General features: G+C 32.5%; 1 protein-coding gene across 6 annotated transcripts in view; it reads left to right on the top strand.

Annotated features, from left to right (window-relative positions):
- The window catches only part of LOC106644325 (BRISC and BRCA1-A complex member 2), a 258,139-nt gene that overhangs the window by 39,545 nt on the left and 199,314 nt on the right, over nucleotides 1-19,280 (top strand). Inside the window, exon 1 of one of the 6 annotated variants that reach the window (XM_089589221.1) lies at nucleotides 17,543-17,578. The exons of the other annotated variants lie outside the window; for them this stretch is intronic. The gene's annotated coding sequence lies outside the window, so the exon portion shown is untranslated. Of the gene's footprint in view, nucleotides 1-17,542; nucleotides 17,579-19,280 lie in introns of those variants that run through there. 6 annotated transcript variants of the gene reach the window in all.

The raw sequence follows: 19,280 nt of genomic DNA, 5'->3' as shown, positions 1-19,280 counted from the left end.
TAATTTATGTCAATCCTCTTTAGTATTCACACTTAAAGGTTTAATCACTCAACTTTAATACTTCTTTTCTTAGCCTTACCACACTACTTAAAACTTCTATTCCCATTGTATCTTGGCTTATAACTACTTCTTTCTCTTTTTCACTCCTTTTTTTCCACATATCGTCAGTATATGTCTATAGTCCTCTTCTTCCTCCTGACAGTCTACACATTTTGTCTTTCTCTTCTTTCCAGTATTCTTTTCCTTTACTTTCATTTACGCATCTAAATTTTGCCATTAGGCTCCTATCTTTAGTTGTCACATCCTTTTGTGGTACTCTGGTTCTTTCTCTGTTTTGATGTATCTATGTATTTTGTTGCATTTTGTATTTTTTATCTTCTCTATTTTTTCTCTTTTTCTTTCTGTTCTTTACTGGCCATTATTTTTTTTCTTATTTCCTCCTTAAATTATAATACTACCATGTACCTTATTTTTTTTACATTTTCTAATTGTAGAACTTTTAGTCTCTTCTTTGATCCTCTTCCTATATTCATTCTCACTTTGTCTTTGTCTTTTTCTCTTATACCTTCTTTCACTAATTTTATATTTGAATCCTTGAATATCTCTTCAAACTTCAGCGCTCTTAGTGATTTTCTTTTTAGCTTTTCCATTTTCCACTTTTCTTCCACTAAAAAATTTGGGATTTTAGTATCTAATCCTAATATCCACTTCAGGTATCCTCTTTTCACACTTTCTAGCCACTCGTCCTCTTCCCACCGCCATATCTCTGCTCCAAATAGTGCTACGTTTTCCACAAGTGCTGTAAAAGCTTCTTCCTCTTTTTATAACTGTGCTTAAATATTCTCTCACCTATACTTCATGCACTTTTCATAGCAACTATCGCTTTCATCTTTCTCTCTTCCATGTGTCTTTCACTGGTGCCATTCTTTTGTAAAATATATCCAAAATATCTTATTTCGTCTACTTCTTCTAAATCTTTTCCTCCCCACTTCCATACTCTATTTTTCTTCTTTTTTTTTCAAACACTAGGATTTTTGTTTTTGTATCACTTAAGATCATTTTCTTCTTTTCAACGTACCTTTTAAATTTTTTTTAACATTTCCTTCAATTCCTCTTCCCGTCAGCTATTAGCACAATGTCATCCGCGTACGAGAGACTCCACACTGTTTCATTTTCTATACGACATCCTCCTGACACCCTCTTCCTCCAGGTCTGCCAAGTATGCGGTGAATAAAGTCGGGCTCAAAAGACATCCCTGTGTCACTCCTTTTTCGGTCCGAAATTTCTCTGATATTCATTTTTCTACTTTAATTACATTCCTTGTTTCTTTATAAATATTCATAATCCTACATCTTAATCTCTCAATTTCGACCAAAAGCTTCTTTCCTTCTTCTGAAACTTTTTTCATCAGTTCCCATACGGCTGTTTCTAACTCTTTTGGCATATATTTTGAAACCTCATTTTCCAACTTGTCTTCTCCTGGTGCTTTCCTTAGTTTTAACTTGTATACCTGTATTTTAATTTCTTCTTGACTAAATTCTTTTTTGCTTTTCTGTGCTTCCACTTAAAATCCTCTCTTCTTTTCTTGATTCTTCTAGTACTATTACTCCTTCATTCTTACCATCCAACTTTTCTATAAAATGTAATATCCAATCCTGAATTTTCATCTTCTTATTTATTCCTTTTTTCCTTTTTCTGAATCTGTTTATATACTTTTACACTTCTCCTTTTGATTTTGCTTTCCTCAATTTTTTCCCTTTATTTCTTTGCAATCTTATCCTTTTTGCTTCGCACTAATTTCTGTATTCTGTGTTTTTGCTTCTGAAGTATGATCTTTTCACTTTCTGTTTCCTCTATAGTTTTATCGTCTTCCTTAACTCTTTTTTCTTAGCTTACCATTTTTTGTCATACCATTTCCTTTCTTCTAATTTCCATGTTTTTATCTTTTTTTTTTTTTTTACCTTAGGCACTGATCTTTCCACTATTTCTTTTGTTTTGCTACATCTTTTATTTACTTCTTTTCCGTTTATCTTCGAATCTTTGCATCTTTCTTAAAACTGATCAATCAGTTCTTGAGAGCATTCTCTCAGTGCTTCTCTTTCCTCATCCTTTTCCCCTTCTGTCGTTTCTGTTTTTTCCTCTAAATATACTTTCATCGGTAAATGATTTGACTCTGTTCTTTATCCGATTCTCATCAGTTTAATTTAATTTTATCAAAAGCCTCTTGATTTCCTATTACATAATCACTTACTGTTTCGTCTCTGCTGCCAACATATGTGAATTCTCCTCCTTCCCTTTTTCGTCCAATCACTGTTACCCATCCTTCTTCTGTAATTTCTTTCATCAACCTTTTTTCTTCCTTATTTATTGTTTCATCCTTGGATTTCCTCATTTCTACTTTTTTAATTTCCCAGCCTGTTTCGTTAATACATCGTCCTTTTCTTACTGTTCTCGCCTTCCAATCTTCTACTGAAAATACACTTTCAGCATCTTGCTCTCCAATATTCTCTTTTATAATTTTAATTATTTTTGTTACATTTTGACTGTACACTCCAACAATTTTTCACTCCCGTTCTCCATATTTAATCTCTTGCATCATTATATTTTCATTCCATACTCCAAATTTCTTGTTCTCTATCTTTTTATTAAGATCTGTAAAATTGTTCCTCCTTTTGCTCTCCCTTTCTTAAGTTCTCTTACCGCTGATAAGAAATTTTCATTCAAACTTTCTCGACGTCTTACTTTCTAGATCCGTCCATTTATCCTTTTCCAACCACGTTTCCACCAACACTATCTTATCGAAGTCATTTAAATATTTCTACATTTCATTGTCCTTATTTAATACACCTACAATATTTGGAACACAGACGATTATATTACATGCACTGCTTCCTTCCACCTGTTTCTTTTCTTGCATCTATCATTCTTGTGACTTTTTCATTTTTTTTCTTAAATCTTCTTCGAACCTTCTGTAAATTCGCCGCTCCACTCGTTATGTCTGAACCATTGCTCATTGATCATTATTTTCATGTAACCCACTTCTGTGGTTTTTACTTTGGTTCTCTCCTCTTTGGATTCATCCAGAATCAATTTCTGAATTTCCCTTTCTTTTCCAGTTAGATCATTTTTGAAATATATCACTTTTTCCAGCTTCTTCTTGTTTGCCATAACGTTAACCTTCATTTCTTTGTTTTCTAGTTCTACTATCACTAATTTTCCTTCTCCTCTTTCTTTATTCATAACTATTTTATTATCCTTCTTTACTTGAACCTTGATATTTATTTTCTGTGTAATATATTCTTCCACTTTCTTTTCTCAATTAATTTTTTAAATAGATGCCTCTTTAATCACTATATTCTTTATTCTTTTTTCTCTTTCACCTTTTTCTTTTTACCATTCTAATTTACTAACTCTTTCTTCCTTCTTCTTCCTTCCTTCTACATTCCTGTTTCTCTTCGTCCCATTTGGTTCTTTCTTCTCTCTATTCTTCATGTCTTTTCTCTAATCCAACTAACACTTCGAATATGCTTTCTAATCGCTTTTCTATTCTGCATATCCTGTCATAATACTCTTTACCTTTCCTGTCTTTCTGAAAATTCAGGGTAGTCTGAGCGTTACTCCTTGTGTTTACACTTATTCCCGCCTTTGTTGTCATTTTTAAGAATTTTCTGCATTATCGTTTATTTATATATTCCTTATCAGCACTACTGTTGGTAATTCAGGATCCTATTGACCAGTCCCTGACAATTCAGTACCCTTCCTTACCAACTATCAACAATAACGAGACTACTTTATCAGCCATCAGCTATCTACATTTCTGAGGTAATCCCATTTTTACATGTTTCTCTCCATTATATACTGTTGTAAACAAAGAAAACAAGTAAACCAAGTAGTGTAATGAAATGGTCAATAGCAGCTTAATATGTTGTACTGTAAGAGGCTCTATGTGATAAACTAAAATTAGTAAAAGATTTGATAGACATTTCTATTTAAAGTTACATAAACCAATTGAAATATTAAGACAATTTAGGAGTTGTAAGCTTAGAAAAGTTTGAGAAAATAAAAAATATACAGAAATACATTATGTTATGCTGTTCATCGTTCTAGTTAGTTGAACACGAGCTGTTAGTGAGTCAGCGTATACATGCGAATTTTTTTTCGATGGTAAATCTTACTGTAAAACAGTTTTTGGTCTCTTTTTCTCTCTGTTCTCTATGTTTCGACCCTGAATAACGTGTCTTTTCTTTTTTAATTCTTTATTTAATTATAATTATGAGTGAGGCTAAAAAGAGTGTGTGCCTTTTAACCCTGAGGTCTAGGTTAAGGTGTCGGCTGAGGATGGCGTGCGGTGAGGCCGGAATCAGAGAGGAGGGTTGAAACCGGCCAGGAGTTAAAGTGGCATTACTGCAAGAAGAGGTAACGAGAGACGGAGAGGAGAAGTGACAGCAAGAAAGTTACATCAGGTCCATAAAGGACGTGGCGTGTCAGATCTATAGTAAGTCGCTTCTTTTATTGTTATCGCAAACTGGGGTGGACAATTTTTCTCGTATACATATGTCATCTGTTTCTTTCTTCTTCTTTATTTAATCTTGTCCGGGAAGAAAAAGGGTGCGAGTGTAGAGATTTGTGAAGGGCTACGCCGCACAGTGTGTCTCTTTACGTTTTTTCGTTTAAAATAGATAGCTCCTGTCAAAAGAATAATAAAACGATTCTTTTTGAAGTATAAATTTGATCAGTTGTAAAATTTAGAGAAACTATAGGGAAAACTAAAAACTTTTTGTTTTTCAGGCTATAATTTCGAAAAAAAAAAAAAAACGGAATTTTTCAAAAATTCTAAATTTAACGATATAATTAATAATGATATAAATAAAATAGTTAGTTCTATGGTAAATTTTTAATTGTGTCTTGATGATAATTATTTTAATAAAACTTGACGATTTTAAGTCCATACTTGCAGACACAACCTCAATAAATAATGATTCATGCTGTTTTGGCCTCAAAGCATATTGAAATAATGACTAGACAATATTTATAAAAATTAACACTAAAGATATAACTGAGATTTTTATGTGAGTAAAAGATGACAGTTGAAGGACATCACTGCAAAAAATATCAAAGTATTTAATTTTTTTGGTTTCTGCGCTTAACAACATTTAACTTTGTAATCAAAACCTTCGACAGTACAACGGTTTCGTACTAATTCTTTTTCAAAGATACGGGTTATGAGTTTTATAGTATAAAAACTATACAAAACATGTAAAAAAATTTTTTCAAGGTTAAAAATACAAGGAAAAAAATTTTTAAAATTTTTCATGTAACGTTAGAATTAACAACAGAATAAATAAATAAGTCAGTGTCTTACTTATTTTTTTAAGTCTGTACTTGCAGACATAATCTCAAAAAATAGTGACCATAGAACAAAAAACGTCATTTGTAAGAACATGAACTAATAAAAAAACGAAAAAAACTACAGTAATGAAACATTAACACTAAAGACACTGCATAACCTTAAAAAGTACTGAAACATTTAATTTTTTTGGTTTTTGCCCTCAAATCATGTAGTTTCGTAAATTAAACTTTTGACAGAAAAATGGTATCGTAATTTTTTTTTCTAAAAAACTCATGTTGTCTGTTGCAAAATAAAAGAAATAACCATAAACAAGATCTCAAGTAACTATTTTGAGGTTAGAAAGCTTAAGAAAAACAAAAATTTCCTTAAGTTTTTAAACTTGAAAATAGAATTTAAATCAAAATGAATTAATAAGTGAGTTCTTCAGTGTGTTCTTGTTATTTTGTCTTTTAAATACAATTATTTTAATATTATTTTACATTTGTATTAACTTCAATATGTTTACATTTAAAATTCTTATCACAAAAAACGTTATTTGTAATGATATTAATATTAACAAAACTAACACAATCTACAGATACTAAACATTTACGTGAAAAAGTGAGCATAACCTTTCAAAAATTATCGATGTATACATTTTCCTTTGTTCGTGCCCTGAACTACGTGTTAATTTGTAGCTATTTGCTACATTTCTTCATGACTTCTTGTTCTAGAGAAATACTACTTGACTCTGTTGCATAATCATGCTACTTGTTTGGTGAATACTCTTTTTATCTTAACGTACTTTTCTATGGTTTATATTTAGTAAATGCAGTTAAGGAACTGATTAATACACGCTCCTATTAAATAAATCAGTCAATCAGTATTTTCTGCGTGTCTGTCTTGCATGTCTTGTCATACGTAGTCTGCGTAAACGATGTCAACTTTCACTTGCATCTTTTGACAGAAATATTAACAGAACTAGGAATTGCTTATCTGGCAGCTATTAGGATCTGGCAGCCATGCATAACTTACTTATGCTCACTGGCACTTTACTTAGCCCAACAATATAAAGTATAATACATCAAGTATGTAGGCACATAACTTGGAATTTGCAAAGGTCGATTTGTTTGCCACATCTTAATACATCTAATACTGTTGATAGATTACTGAAAAGTTTTCCATTACCACCTAAAACGATTAAAAACTGCGTAAAATTATTTTCTTTCGAATTTTTTTGAGGTTAGTTAGAGTCAGCGATATGTTAGACTAAGAAAAGTGTGGATTCACATTCAAGTATGAAATATATGCTTGAAAATTAACTTTGTAATAATTTTTCGACGTGCATAATGATCATAAACTACCTGAAACTGCTTTATTTTAAAGTTTTTTTTTTTTTAGTTTGATAGGATTGGTGATGTGATCGATCAAAACTCAGTATGGATTCATAATTAGCTGTTGGGTCTGTGCTATTGAGCAAGCTGTGTAGGTGTGGGCTATGTGTGTAACGACAGTGTGAGTGAATAGACAGGTAGGCCGAGCGAGTGCGTACGTGGGAGTAGTATGTCGCGAGCAAGTACACGAGTAAGAAGTAACCTGTGTTAGCGCATTGTATTACTACATTGAATAAATAAGCCTTTGAGTATATAGCCACTCGACGATGTACTTATTCACTGAACCCAGATATACAACAATTGGCGATGAGGACGGTAGAAAGAAGTGAAAAGTTACGTTTGATTTCTCGTCGACGGCTAAGTGCGAGTTACGTTAACAAAATTGAGTATCTCGAGAGGCTTTTTTCCAACTCTACAGAGAATGATATCGATGTGGAGTACGAAAACACATCGATAAAGGAAGAGCAGTCAAGCGACAGTGACGAGAAAGTCGAGAAAATTACAAGTAAAATGGCTACATTTGGCGCAAATTTTACAATACCAGTTTTTGTGCTGGGTGAGTCAAAATGGGAGAGATGGCTGCAAAGATTTGAAGGTGCTTTAGCCATCATGAAAGTTACGGACGATAAATTGAAAGCTACCTACTTGCTTCATTACGTGGGAGAAAAGGCTTACGATGTGCTGTGCGATACATTTGGTGATGCGACGGTGTCAACAAAGAAGTATGAAGAGTTGACCGATAAGCTAAAAGAAATGTATGCCTCGGTGACGTTAGAGATTGCTGAAAATTTCAAGTTTAATTGCAGGAAGCAGCAGCTTGGAGAGTCTGTACAAGACTTTGCTATGGATTTGAAGAAGCTTGGTGCGAGCTGTGGATTTGGGGACTTTCTACAGAAAGCATTACGAAATCAGTTTGTTTATGGTCTGAGTAATCAAAGAATACAGAATCGATTGCTCGAAACGAATAACTTAACGTTCGAGAAAGCTTTATAAATAGCTAATGCTCCGGAGCTGTGTGAGAAAGAAACTACACAATTACGAGGAGAAAACACACACGCAGCGATAAATACAGTACATGGGAAGAAAAAAATTCATAAGAAGTCTAGTAAGCAGTTTAACACAACGAAGGATACAGATTCTAAGAAAATGCTCTGTTATCGTTGTGGTAATGCAAATCACAAGGCGAATTTTTGCACTTTGCCCAAAAATATCATATGCAATGCTTGTAAAAAGCAGGGACATCTTGAGAAGATCTGTATGCAGAAAGGAAATACACCAAGGCAATTCATCAAATTGAAGAGGATTCTCACGTCGAGGTAGTTGATTTACTCAACGTATTTTCTGTGGAAGATTTTCAAAATAGAGAGAAGTTCGTGAGAGGGCTGAATGTAAACAACACCGAGGTAAATTTCGAGGTCGACACGGGAGTAGCGGTTTCTATTATGTTTTACGAGAGAGCCAAGCAGTTGTTCCCAGAAGAGAGGGTTTATAAATCATCGTTACAACTAGTCACCTATTGTAAGTCGAATGTATATGTGCGAGGTTTTATAAATGTTTGTGTTTTGTTCGAGAATGTAGAGTTCTATTTAAAATTGTATTTAACTGATGTGAATCGTATGCCTTCGTGGGGTCGCGAATGGATTAGAGCGTTCATACAAAGTCGTTGAGCTCAAAGTTTGTTTACTTCGATTTTTTCGGTTGAAGATACTTGCGAGAATGAAAAGCCGAATAAAGAAATGTTTGTTAATGATTTAAAACATAAATACAAGAATGTGATACGGCAAGATTTTTCACCAATTTTAGGATTAGGAGCTGTGACTTTAACTATGAAGCCTGACGCCAAGCCAGTTTTCGTCAAGTCAAAAAGCGTGCCATTTCGACTCATACCATTGATCGATGCAGCCTTGGAGTCTTTAGAGAAAGGGGGAGTTTTGGAGCGCGTTAGCTCATCACCTTATGCTACTCTGATCGTATCTATACTCAAGAGCAATGGCACCGTACGGATCTGCGGAGATTATAGTGTTACCGTGAATTCGCAACTAATGGTAAACGAGTATCCACTTCCGACGACTGACGAGCTGCTTGTTGATCTGGCTGGTTGTAGGTTTTTCGCAAAAATTGATTGTCCTCAAGCGTATTTACAATTACCCGTTGATAAGGCTACAGCCGACATACTTACGATGAATACACAATGCCGTTTATACAGGGTATGGCGAATGATGTTTGGCATTGCTGCAGCACCCGCGATATGGCAAGAAAAGATGATGTCTTTGTTCGGTAAAATTAAGGGTGTGAAAGTATTCCAGGATGATTCGTTGTTGGCTGCACGTACATTAAATAAATTTATTAAATTAATGCATACGGTTTTCCAAATTCTCGACATGCACAATATAAAAATCAGTTGGGAAAAATCCACTTTCTTTGAAGAAAGAATTATTTATTGCGGCTTCGTTCTTGATGAGATGGGTTTACATAAAGATCCTGAAAAGTTCAAAGCAGTGCTTGATATGCCACCACCTGCAAACGTTGGAGAATTGCGTTCATTCATAGGGATGATAAACTATTATAATCGTTTCATGAAAGACATCGCGAGCACATTACATCCATTGTTTAATTTTTTGAGTAATGATAAGGAGTACAAGTGGACAGATAAATGTCAGAAAGTGTTTGATGCAGTTAAAAAAATTTTTACGCAAGATAACTGTTTAATGTACTTTGATTCGAAATTGCCATTAGTACTGGCCACTGATGCGAGCCTGAGAGGTGTAGGTGCTTTATTATCTCATGTATTGAATGATGGTTCAGAAAGACCGATTTGTTTTGTGTCTCAGAGACTTAATAAGGTGAGGCAGAAATACAGTCAGATAGATCGGGAGGCTTATGCGATTATTTTTGCAATTAAGAAATTACATCAATATTTATACGGACACACGTTTACTTTGATTTGTGATAATCGTCCACTAGTTTAAATTTTTAATCCGGACAAATCTTTAAAAACTTACAGTGCAATGCGTATGCAGCATTACGCTTTGTTTTTGCGTGGTTTTAATTATACTATTAAATACAGAAGATCAGAGCAGAATTTTAATGCTGACTGTCTTTCTAGATTACCTGATAATGACTGTGATATTAGTTGCGATATTGCTGATACATTTTACTTGTAAGCTTTAAATGTTTTATCAATCGATGTTTTTAATATTCGTAACATTGTAGATAATGATATTAAATTCAAATTTATAATTGATAGTCTGAATGCAGGTAAATTTCTAATTAAAAAAGATACCTGGATTGTAGATCCAAGTGAATTTTCAATTGAGAATGGTTTGTTAGTGCGTGCTCATAAAATTGTAACTCCTGTAGTAACACATGTATGGGAGCCTGTTTCAGAACCCTTTGATAGGGTACACATTGACTTTGCTGGCCCATTTTTAAATTCGATTTTTTTTATATTAATTGATGCATATTCGAAATGGCCTGAAATACACGTTGTGAAAAATATGTTGACAGAAACTACCATTTGTAAGTGCGATGAGATTTTTGCACAATTCGGCTTTCCAAAAATTTTGGTTTCGGATAATGGCAGAACTTTTTTTCTGATAAATTCTCAGCTTATTTAAGAGACCGAGGTATTGTGCAAAAGTTTTCAGCACCTTTTCATCCCGCTACAAATGGCCAGGCGGAGCGTTATGTTCAGACTATTAAAAATGTGCTGCGAAAATTAAATGATGTACAAAATATTAAAAGCGACATTGGAATGATATTAATGCAATACAGAAGCACGCTACACTGTACAACCGGCAAATCACCAGCGAAACTATTTTTGGGGGGGAAGATCCGTACCAAATTGAATTTGCTTAGGGATGCTAAATTGCATTATAAGATTCAGTTGGATGATGGCCGAGTTTGGGTGTGACATGTTGATCAAATGAATGCACGTGAATGTGCTGAGCCTAGTAAAGATTTTGATTATTATGTGCCTGTTGAGGAACAGATGGGAATTGAAAAAGTTGCGAAGTCAAGCGTTCCTGCGAAATTTGTTCCGGAGCCAATAAGTAGTGATAATATAAATGATGGAAACGCGCATACGCCAAGTTTAAGACCCAAAAGAAATGTTAAACCTCCTGACTGGTATCAAGCGTAGAGTAGCCATTTTTTTACAGTGGGCAATGTTGGGTCTGTGCTATTGAGCAAGCTGTGTAGGTGTGGGCTATGTTTGTAACGACAGTGTGAGTGAATAGACAGGTAGGCCGAGCGAGTGCGTACGTGGGAGTAGTATGTCGCGAGCAAGTACACGAGTAAGAAGTCACCTGTGTTAGCGCATTGTATTACTACATTGAATAAATAAGCCTCTGAGTATATAGCCACTCAACGATGTACTTATTCACTGAACCCAGATATACAACATTAGCGATGAACTAGTAGAAGTTTAAAAAAACACCTATTATTATCTAAGTTAATATTATTATAGAAAGATAAGAGAGGTTTATCTTTGAAACTGTCTGAATTAAAAATCGAGATCTTACTCAAGTAATAAAAATGTGATTGTTGCCCATCAATATACTACGTTGTGTACACATTTTCTAAATGTGTACAACCTGTGTTTTCAGAAAAAAATTACCACGATATTATTTTTCTGTCAAACGTTTCAATAACGAAGCTATATGATTTGAGGGCAAAAACCAATAAAATTAGATGCTTCAATATTTTTTAAGGGTATGTTGTGTCTTTCGTTGTTAATGTTTCGTTACTGTGGTTTTTGTTAGTTTCTTTATCAGATTATATTCTTACAAATGACGTTTTGTGTTTCATAATTACTATTTTTTGTTATGTCAGCAAGTACAGACTCAAAAATGTTGAGTAACATTTCAACTATCATAATTAAAAGACACGTATTGGAAAATACTCTAAGACACTAACTTATTTATTTATTCTGTTGTGAATTCTAATGTTAAGTAAAATATGTGGAAATTTTTTTTTTGTATTTTTAACGTTAAAAATTTTTTTTCAATCTTTTGTACAGTTTTTTATACTTTAGAGCTCATGATCCGTATGTTTAAATAAAAATATGCACGCTACTGTTTCACTGTTGAAAGTTTTAATAACGATTTCATATGTTGCTTGGCGCAAGAACCAAAAAAATTGAATACTTTGCTATTTTTTGAGGTTATGTTGGCTTTTAACTGTTATCTTCTATTAAAGTGAATGTTAGTTAGGACTTTAGTTTTAATTTTTAAAAGTACTGTTTTGTCGTTATTTCAATGTGTTGTGATGTGACTACAACAATAAAAACAGCATGAGTTAGTATTTATTGAGGTAATGTCTTCAAGTATGGACTTATGATCGTTAAGTTTTATTAAAAAAATTACTATGAAAAGATACATTATTAAAAACTCAGCGCAGTCCCTAATATTTCATTGAATTTATTATCAATTACATCGATAAATCAAGAATTTTTGAAAAATTTTGTTTTTTGTTTTCGAGGTTTCTAGTCTGAAAAAAGAACTGTCAGTTGTCCTATATTCTGCAACTGATCAACTTTATCTTTTAAAAAGAATCATCACATCATTATTGTCTCGTATGTTAAATGTTACAGGGAGCGTGTATGGGCTGCTTATGGCAACAGTATACTGTCCGTACATGGTCTGAAGTTGGTAAGTGCCACGATGACATTCACCATCGACCAACACATAGCGCTTATTTGAAAGCGTCCGATTACATTACAATCAGCAATACAGCATGACAGGAAATCATTAATGATATCAATAGGTAGATTTAATGTTCCTTAAGCGTCGATTTCCGAGTCAGCAAAGAATGTTAAAACTATTATACTACGTAAGCCGTAACTAAATATACCCGCTCATATATTTGTATTTTCCATTATGTCTTTGTGGTGGATCAAAGCATTGTTTTTTACAATGTTAACATTTGAGTATGATTTGTGCAGGATTTGGGCATAACATGAATGGTAGGCATTTGATTAAGCTTACACAGTGATTCATCAGCGGCAGTATAAAAGCAAAAGGGAGATATTATAGTAGAAATACGCTAGTAAATACGGTACTTTAGCAATCCTAAGTTATTCATGTAATATTTTATGACATGTTAGGAATAATAAAACAAGACAAGATGTTATTTGAGGATACTTAAGGGTTATTAAAAAAATAAATAAGCATTGCTTAAGCCGTGCTTCTGTGGCCTTTTTGGAAGTTGTATATTTATTGACATATAATAGAAAACTCGCTTGCAGCAGGATTCTGTCAACTAATACTTTATATCGCTACTGTAATGTCAACTGAACATGCATGAGTTACATCACCAATACATAGTGAATTGTTCTTCATTGGAATACGTTTCATTCGAAGCAGACATCAGACTGTTTTTGTTTACTGAGAGAGTTGTTGACACTTGGCGTATCAGTACTAAAGTTACTATGAATCCAGGATTTATTAAAGGAACATCTGAAAATCTACCAAAAGTAGATTTAGATGTGATGTTAAATTTTATTTATTCCAACGAGTGCTATGGAAGCATGGAAATGCGTTGCGTAAAAACTCAAAAATTTTGTCGCATTTTAGCATACTGGATTAATTTAAGTTCATACAAATTAACTATAACATGAATTATTGTAAATCATTTTGCAACTAAGTTTTTAAAAAAAGTTAAATTTTACTGTAACTATGGATAATCAGAAAATCAAAAAATTCTCTCAAAATACTTATGCTTGCATACACACATCAAAGTAATCTTCACAACAGTGACAAATTTTTCTAAATTTTTTTTCTGGGTAACTTACAGCATAGCACCAAATTTTCTTCTTAACGGGTGGTTGGGACGACTCAAAAAATCTTCGATTGATTCTTCGCTGTAGTATTCGTACATCCTAGCACAAAACAGTACTTGTACCAGTTAGAATTAGAATTAATTTCTTATTCGCTCATTTTCCAATTATTTGTTAGTTGACAGTTGTACGTATAACCTTATTTATACCTTGCATCAAATCATCCAGATAAACAAGCAGGTGACACAGCTAGTGTCTGTTTTCTATAGTTGTTTATTCGATTTTAAAGGTCATCATTACGTAACGAACGAACCCACATGATTCAGAAGTTCCTACGTCATAGTCACATGAATTAGGTAAGGAATTTCAATAAATTATTGTATATATTTCAAAGCCTTAAAAAAAACTGTCTGGCAAGTTTACTCGGAGCATTTTCAGCTATTGAAAAAAAATTAAATCGGAGAACATGCAAGTTCTCTATTATGTAAGAAAACACAAGAATAGCTGTGTAGTAAGGACCATGATATCTATGGATGTAACAAGGCTCTCTTTGTCACAAATCATAATGAATATAAAAATCTGGTGTAAAACATTTTTTTCACTTTAAATTCATATCTATGACTATAATATTCTACCTAATATAATTCTAGTAAGTTTGGAGATATGTCAATAAATCCTAAAATGATATGTCGGAGCTTCATTTTTTAAGTCCACTTATTGACTTCTGGGGGACTTCAGGGAAACCTATAGGGGACTTGTGAAGGACTTCTTGGGAGATTTGGGAAAGATTTTAAGGTGGTTCTTTCATGAAATGATTATGAATAGAATGACATGAAATCTTGAGGAATCATTTATTAAGTTACAAAACACTACTCCTTAAAATTTTAGAGTAGGCTGACGAATGTAAACGCAAGAAAACGATAATGAAAATTAAATTCTAAACACGTGGTTTTATGGTAACTAAGCATTTTTTTTACTGAAAGTTGTAGCCTAGTTATTTATTTACTGACCGTAATTAAGTAAAAAACTGACACAATAAAGCTTGTGCAATTCCAGGTATACCGCTATCTCGAAATATATGTGTTCACGGATTTAATCAAAAGATATTAAAAGAAACACAGGCATACATTCTCGTTACCTATGTTAAAAGCATAGGTAAGCATCCACTGCTGGTATTTTGAAGTTAAGTGCGAATTTTAGATAATTATTACTACAAACTTTTATATCGTATATTATGATCTAAAATTTTAAATTAGTACTTCATTTGCCTCAACAAACAATATTAACGAATGATCGTTTAAAATTTAAGCAGCATTAATAAATATCCACTTGATAGTCGCACCTTTGACTCGGGAGTCATGAAAGAACCACCTTAAGGGGACCTTATGGGGGATTTTGGGGGACTTCTTATCTGCTGAATACCCTATGACTAGACCACGTTGGAACTACCATACGGATCACTCGTAGACTGCAAGGAAATTAACTTGCGATGTTTATTGTGCGAGAACTGTTGATCATAGCTTGATACTGTAACGCTCTCACCAACTTGCACAGTTACGGACGAAAAGTCTGTTATTTATCAGATTGTCTTTCGTCGTCACTTAATCGCTGAAAACATGACCTACAGCTGCAAGAAGGCAGTGCAATGAGACGGTAAGCATGAAAATGTAAGTTACTACTCAGTTACCTCACAGTACTGGCTACAAAAATAAAAAGCCGAGGTTATTAGAAACATTACTTTTTTTCATATTATGTGGATAACTGTTTGTTAAAAATTTTTTAGCTAAAATAGTTCTATCAATTGGTTCAGGTGTTATAATTTTCTCATTAGGGTGTAATGTTATTGGTATATTCGGACGCTGAATCTGAATTCATCATAAAAAATAAGGATCCTGGGTCAGATTTCGGAGATTACCTAAAAAAAAACTATTGAAAATGACGTTTTCGGTGGTTAGAGCTTAAGAATCAAAAAAAGAGAGCAACAGTTATCTTAAAAAACACCATACGTTCACGTATGTTTGCTTGCTAACTCCAAATTTGTCATGATAAAAGAGATTTGACGTTTAGATTTCTGACATGACCTCAAAAAACTACTGGAAACGAAGTATTTTGTGTTAAAAGCTCGAAGTAATGGGAATACAAATGGCTTCACATGAATACAATAGTGTTCCTGTGAGTTTTCATTTTTTCAAATCGAACGTACTATGGAAATATGAGTTCAGCAAATTTTAAAGATCAGCTTCGAAAACTTTTTAAAAATCACGTTTCAATTTTCTCATTTTGGTTCGAGTACTTTCAGTTCTTCTTTTGATCTTATAAAGTACTATCCGTGCACAAAATGCCTTACACTTTACGGTTAGCATTGACACAGGCACAACACACTACTTTCTGGTGTTTATGTGCTCGATGGACCACAAATTCGCAAAATGTTCAGAGAGGAAAAATTTGTCAGAAGTATGAATAATATCGAGAAGAAAGCATGGTTGAGCTTTAAAGATGTTCTTCAAAGAAAAAAAAATTCTTAGGTAATAATGAAGATGAAAACTATAAGAGCATCGTAGAAACTATGGTCAAGAACTTCAAAAATATAGGTTGTTTAATGAATTTGAAACTTCACTTCCTCGATTCACATCTTGATCAATTTCCACAGAATCTTGGAAATTTGAGTTAAGAGCTAGGTACAGATTCCGTTAAGACATGAAGGAATTTGAACGTAGATGGCAAGGAAAATGGAGCGTAAACATGATGGTAGATAATTGCTGGACGGTAAAAAGAGATAAAAAATCTAATGACAAAAAGTGACGTAGAAATTTACTACACGGATCATTTAATGACAAACGTATACTTAAGCGTAAGCCAATGTAATTCTTGTGCATGAGATTATTGGGCTAAGACTGATCAAATTAAAGTTCTTCATGATTTTACTGCTCAAAAGCTGATTTTTACAAGTATTCCAAGCTAATGTTCGAAATTTACTCAACTCATATTTTTCACAATACGTTCGAGTTTGAAAAATAAAAACTCACAAAAATAATATTGTATTCATATAAAACGATTCATATTCCTATTTTTTCTGAAACTTCGTTTTCAATAGTTTTTTGAGGTTGTATCTAAAATGTGCACGTAATAATTCTTTAGTTATGACAAATTTGGATTCAGCAGGCATAAATATATGAAGTTAAAGTGATTGCGATGGAAAACGAATCATATTCTCACTGTTTTCGAGCTTTTAATACTTGAAACTTCGTTTTAGTAGTTTTTTGAGGTTATGTCTAAAATCTAAACTTCAAATGTCTCTTATCATGACTAATTTAAATTTAACAGGCATAAATATATGAAGTTAAGGTGATTGCGATGGAAAACGAATGGTATTTACAGTTTTTTCGAGCTTTTAATACTTAAAACTTCGTTTTAGTAGTTTTTTCAGGTTATGTCCGAAATTTGAACTTCGAATTTCTTTTATCATGTCAAATTTGGAGTTAGCGGGCCTGTGTTATGAATTAGTCTGGTCCACCACATTTCCTCATAGACATTCAATCTTGATAGGGCTTTTGCCTGTACCACAGACTTTCAATGTACGTAGATGGTAATATATAGAGATAGCCAATTTTATTCTTTATCTTGAAATTTTCAGAAATATTCAAGACGCTATTTGTTATTGCATCTATTAATCCTTTATAACATTCAATTCTTTATAACATTATATCTTAAATAATTTAAGCAGTTGTACTTATTTATAACATATGAAGGAATAATAAATTTTTGAGTCAACCTTACACCATATAATCGTAGACTAACATTCTTATCGTTATGTCTGTACGTAATATTGTAACATAGTTAACTTTTCTATTTTATTAAAATAATTTTAAAAATATTCCGTACTCCATCCTCTATTGCCAAGAAAACAATGGAAAAACGGAAAACCATAGAGTCAATAATGTAAGATAGTTTATTTAAAACCGCTTCTTTCAGATAATTATCTGGTGGTTTAGTCGGATATACGAAGAGATCAAGGTTTTCTGGTACTCTTGAGTTGGAAATAATAGTAGCACCACACTCTACAGTTAAGAGTTTATTGTATGTATGATTTTGTTCACCATTTTTTCGTAAAAATATTTTTGTAGTTTGATAGTTTTTATATGTTTGTAACTTGGTTTAAATGTTGATATTGTTTTGCGATAATATTTTTTGCATCACGGAAGTCAAAGACTCAATATATTCTTTTATTAGATTCTGATTTTTCATTGAATTTAGCCTTTGCTCAACAGCAATTTCAGCGTCATATACATACAATTGACTTTTTCTTGGAATTTTATCTGTGTTTTATTTCAAAGTATTAGGTGTAAGGTAAAGTACCCAGTAGTTAGACAGTCGAAATTTTCTTTGCTGATTTATAAAATCTATTTATAAAATAAATTTGGCGCGCGATGCGCAACAAAGATTAGTTTCACATCTAATCTTACAACCAACTCCAGCACATTTTATAAAATCTCAGATTCAATTCGATGTAATTGAACCTTCAATTTGATACTAATCGCTATCTCCCTTTTTTAATAGGATTAAAACTTAGAAACAGTTGGCTTCCTAACCACCGATGTTTGCTCGCCTAAGGAAATAGATTATTCATAATATGTTTGCTCACTCGAAAATATAATTTGTTAACAAACTTTTACTAAAAATCAGTTTGCTAAAAGTGCTAATTGCTGATGTATTTTTACTCAAGGATGTATAGAGTCAATAGGAATGCTAAGTAAATTAAAAAATCTGTTTGAAAATTAAAAGTTATATTGTCGAATTACAATTCTTAATAAAAAGTAATACTCATCTTTAATTTAGATTGAAAATGCATATTAATTTTTTAAAAAGTTTAAATTTTTTAATTTGTTTCTGATTTTAATTGCAAAGGCTTTTAAATTAGTCATAAGTTAACGTATTAAAAATACTTACATAGCAATTTTAAGTCAATTTCAAAATATGTTTAAATTTTCAAAAACAGTTTGAATTTTAAGTAACATTTTGGATATTCAAAAATGTTTACAGTGATTGTATATTAAGTGTAAAAAAAAAAAAATTAAAACATGTTTATTTTCATTCAAAATACATCTTAAATGAGTTTGAAAATTACAAACTTTTCTAACAATGTTTACCGTAATTTCTCCACTGAGAAACCTTAGCTCAAAATGTACCTTAGTCTCACATTATTTTTATACTGTCTAGTTTAAAACTTAGGATGGCAAGCATATGAAGAAAACAGAAACTGTTAAATAAAAATGTAACTGTATTTTTCATACACTGTCACTGCAAGGTTACAAAGCATTTAAACAATATAATTGAATCTAACAATACTGCTAATCATTGTTTTTTTAGGCGTCTTTAATCTTCTTCCTACTTGTAATGCGTGATTCTCGGTCTTCTCCTTTCTAGTCATCTTTTTTTTTGTATGATTCTTCGCCACACTGTTGATGTTTCTTTTTTGCCTCCTTGATTAATGCTGACCCTTGAGTAGGTTGATCCTATGCGAACCGAAAATTATTTAAAAACTTAAAAAAGTAGTTTATAAACTCATCTTTTTATTATGAAAAAAATAGATTCATCGTATTTATATTGGAGTTTGAAATTTTAACGTATCATTGCTTGCATGACGTACTAATTTAATTTGTACGATAAATATTTATGTGTATAATGTATCAGATGTGCAGTGTATGAATAATTTCAACGAGTTGGAAGATATAGATAAAAGTGAGAGATTAAATATCAGATGTAAAAGTATCGAGTTTAG

The sequence above is a fragment of the Copidosoma floridanum genome, unplaced genomic scaffold (assembly GCF_036245765.1).
Source record: "Copidosoma floridanum isolate Cflo_tuat_1 unplaced genomic scaffold, Cflo_Japanese_pri ptg000008l, whole genome shotgun sequence".
NCBI lineage: Eukaryota > Metazoa > Arthropoda > Insecta > Hymenoptera > Encyrtidae > Copidosoma > Copidosoma floridanum.
This window is presented reverse-complemented; position numbering and strand designations above follow the sequence as displayed.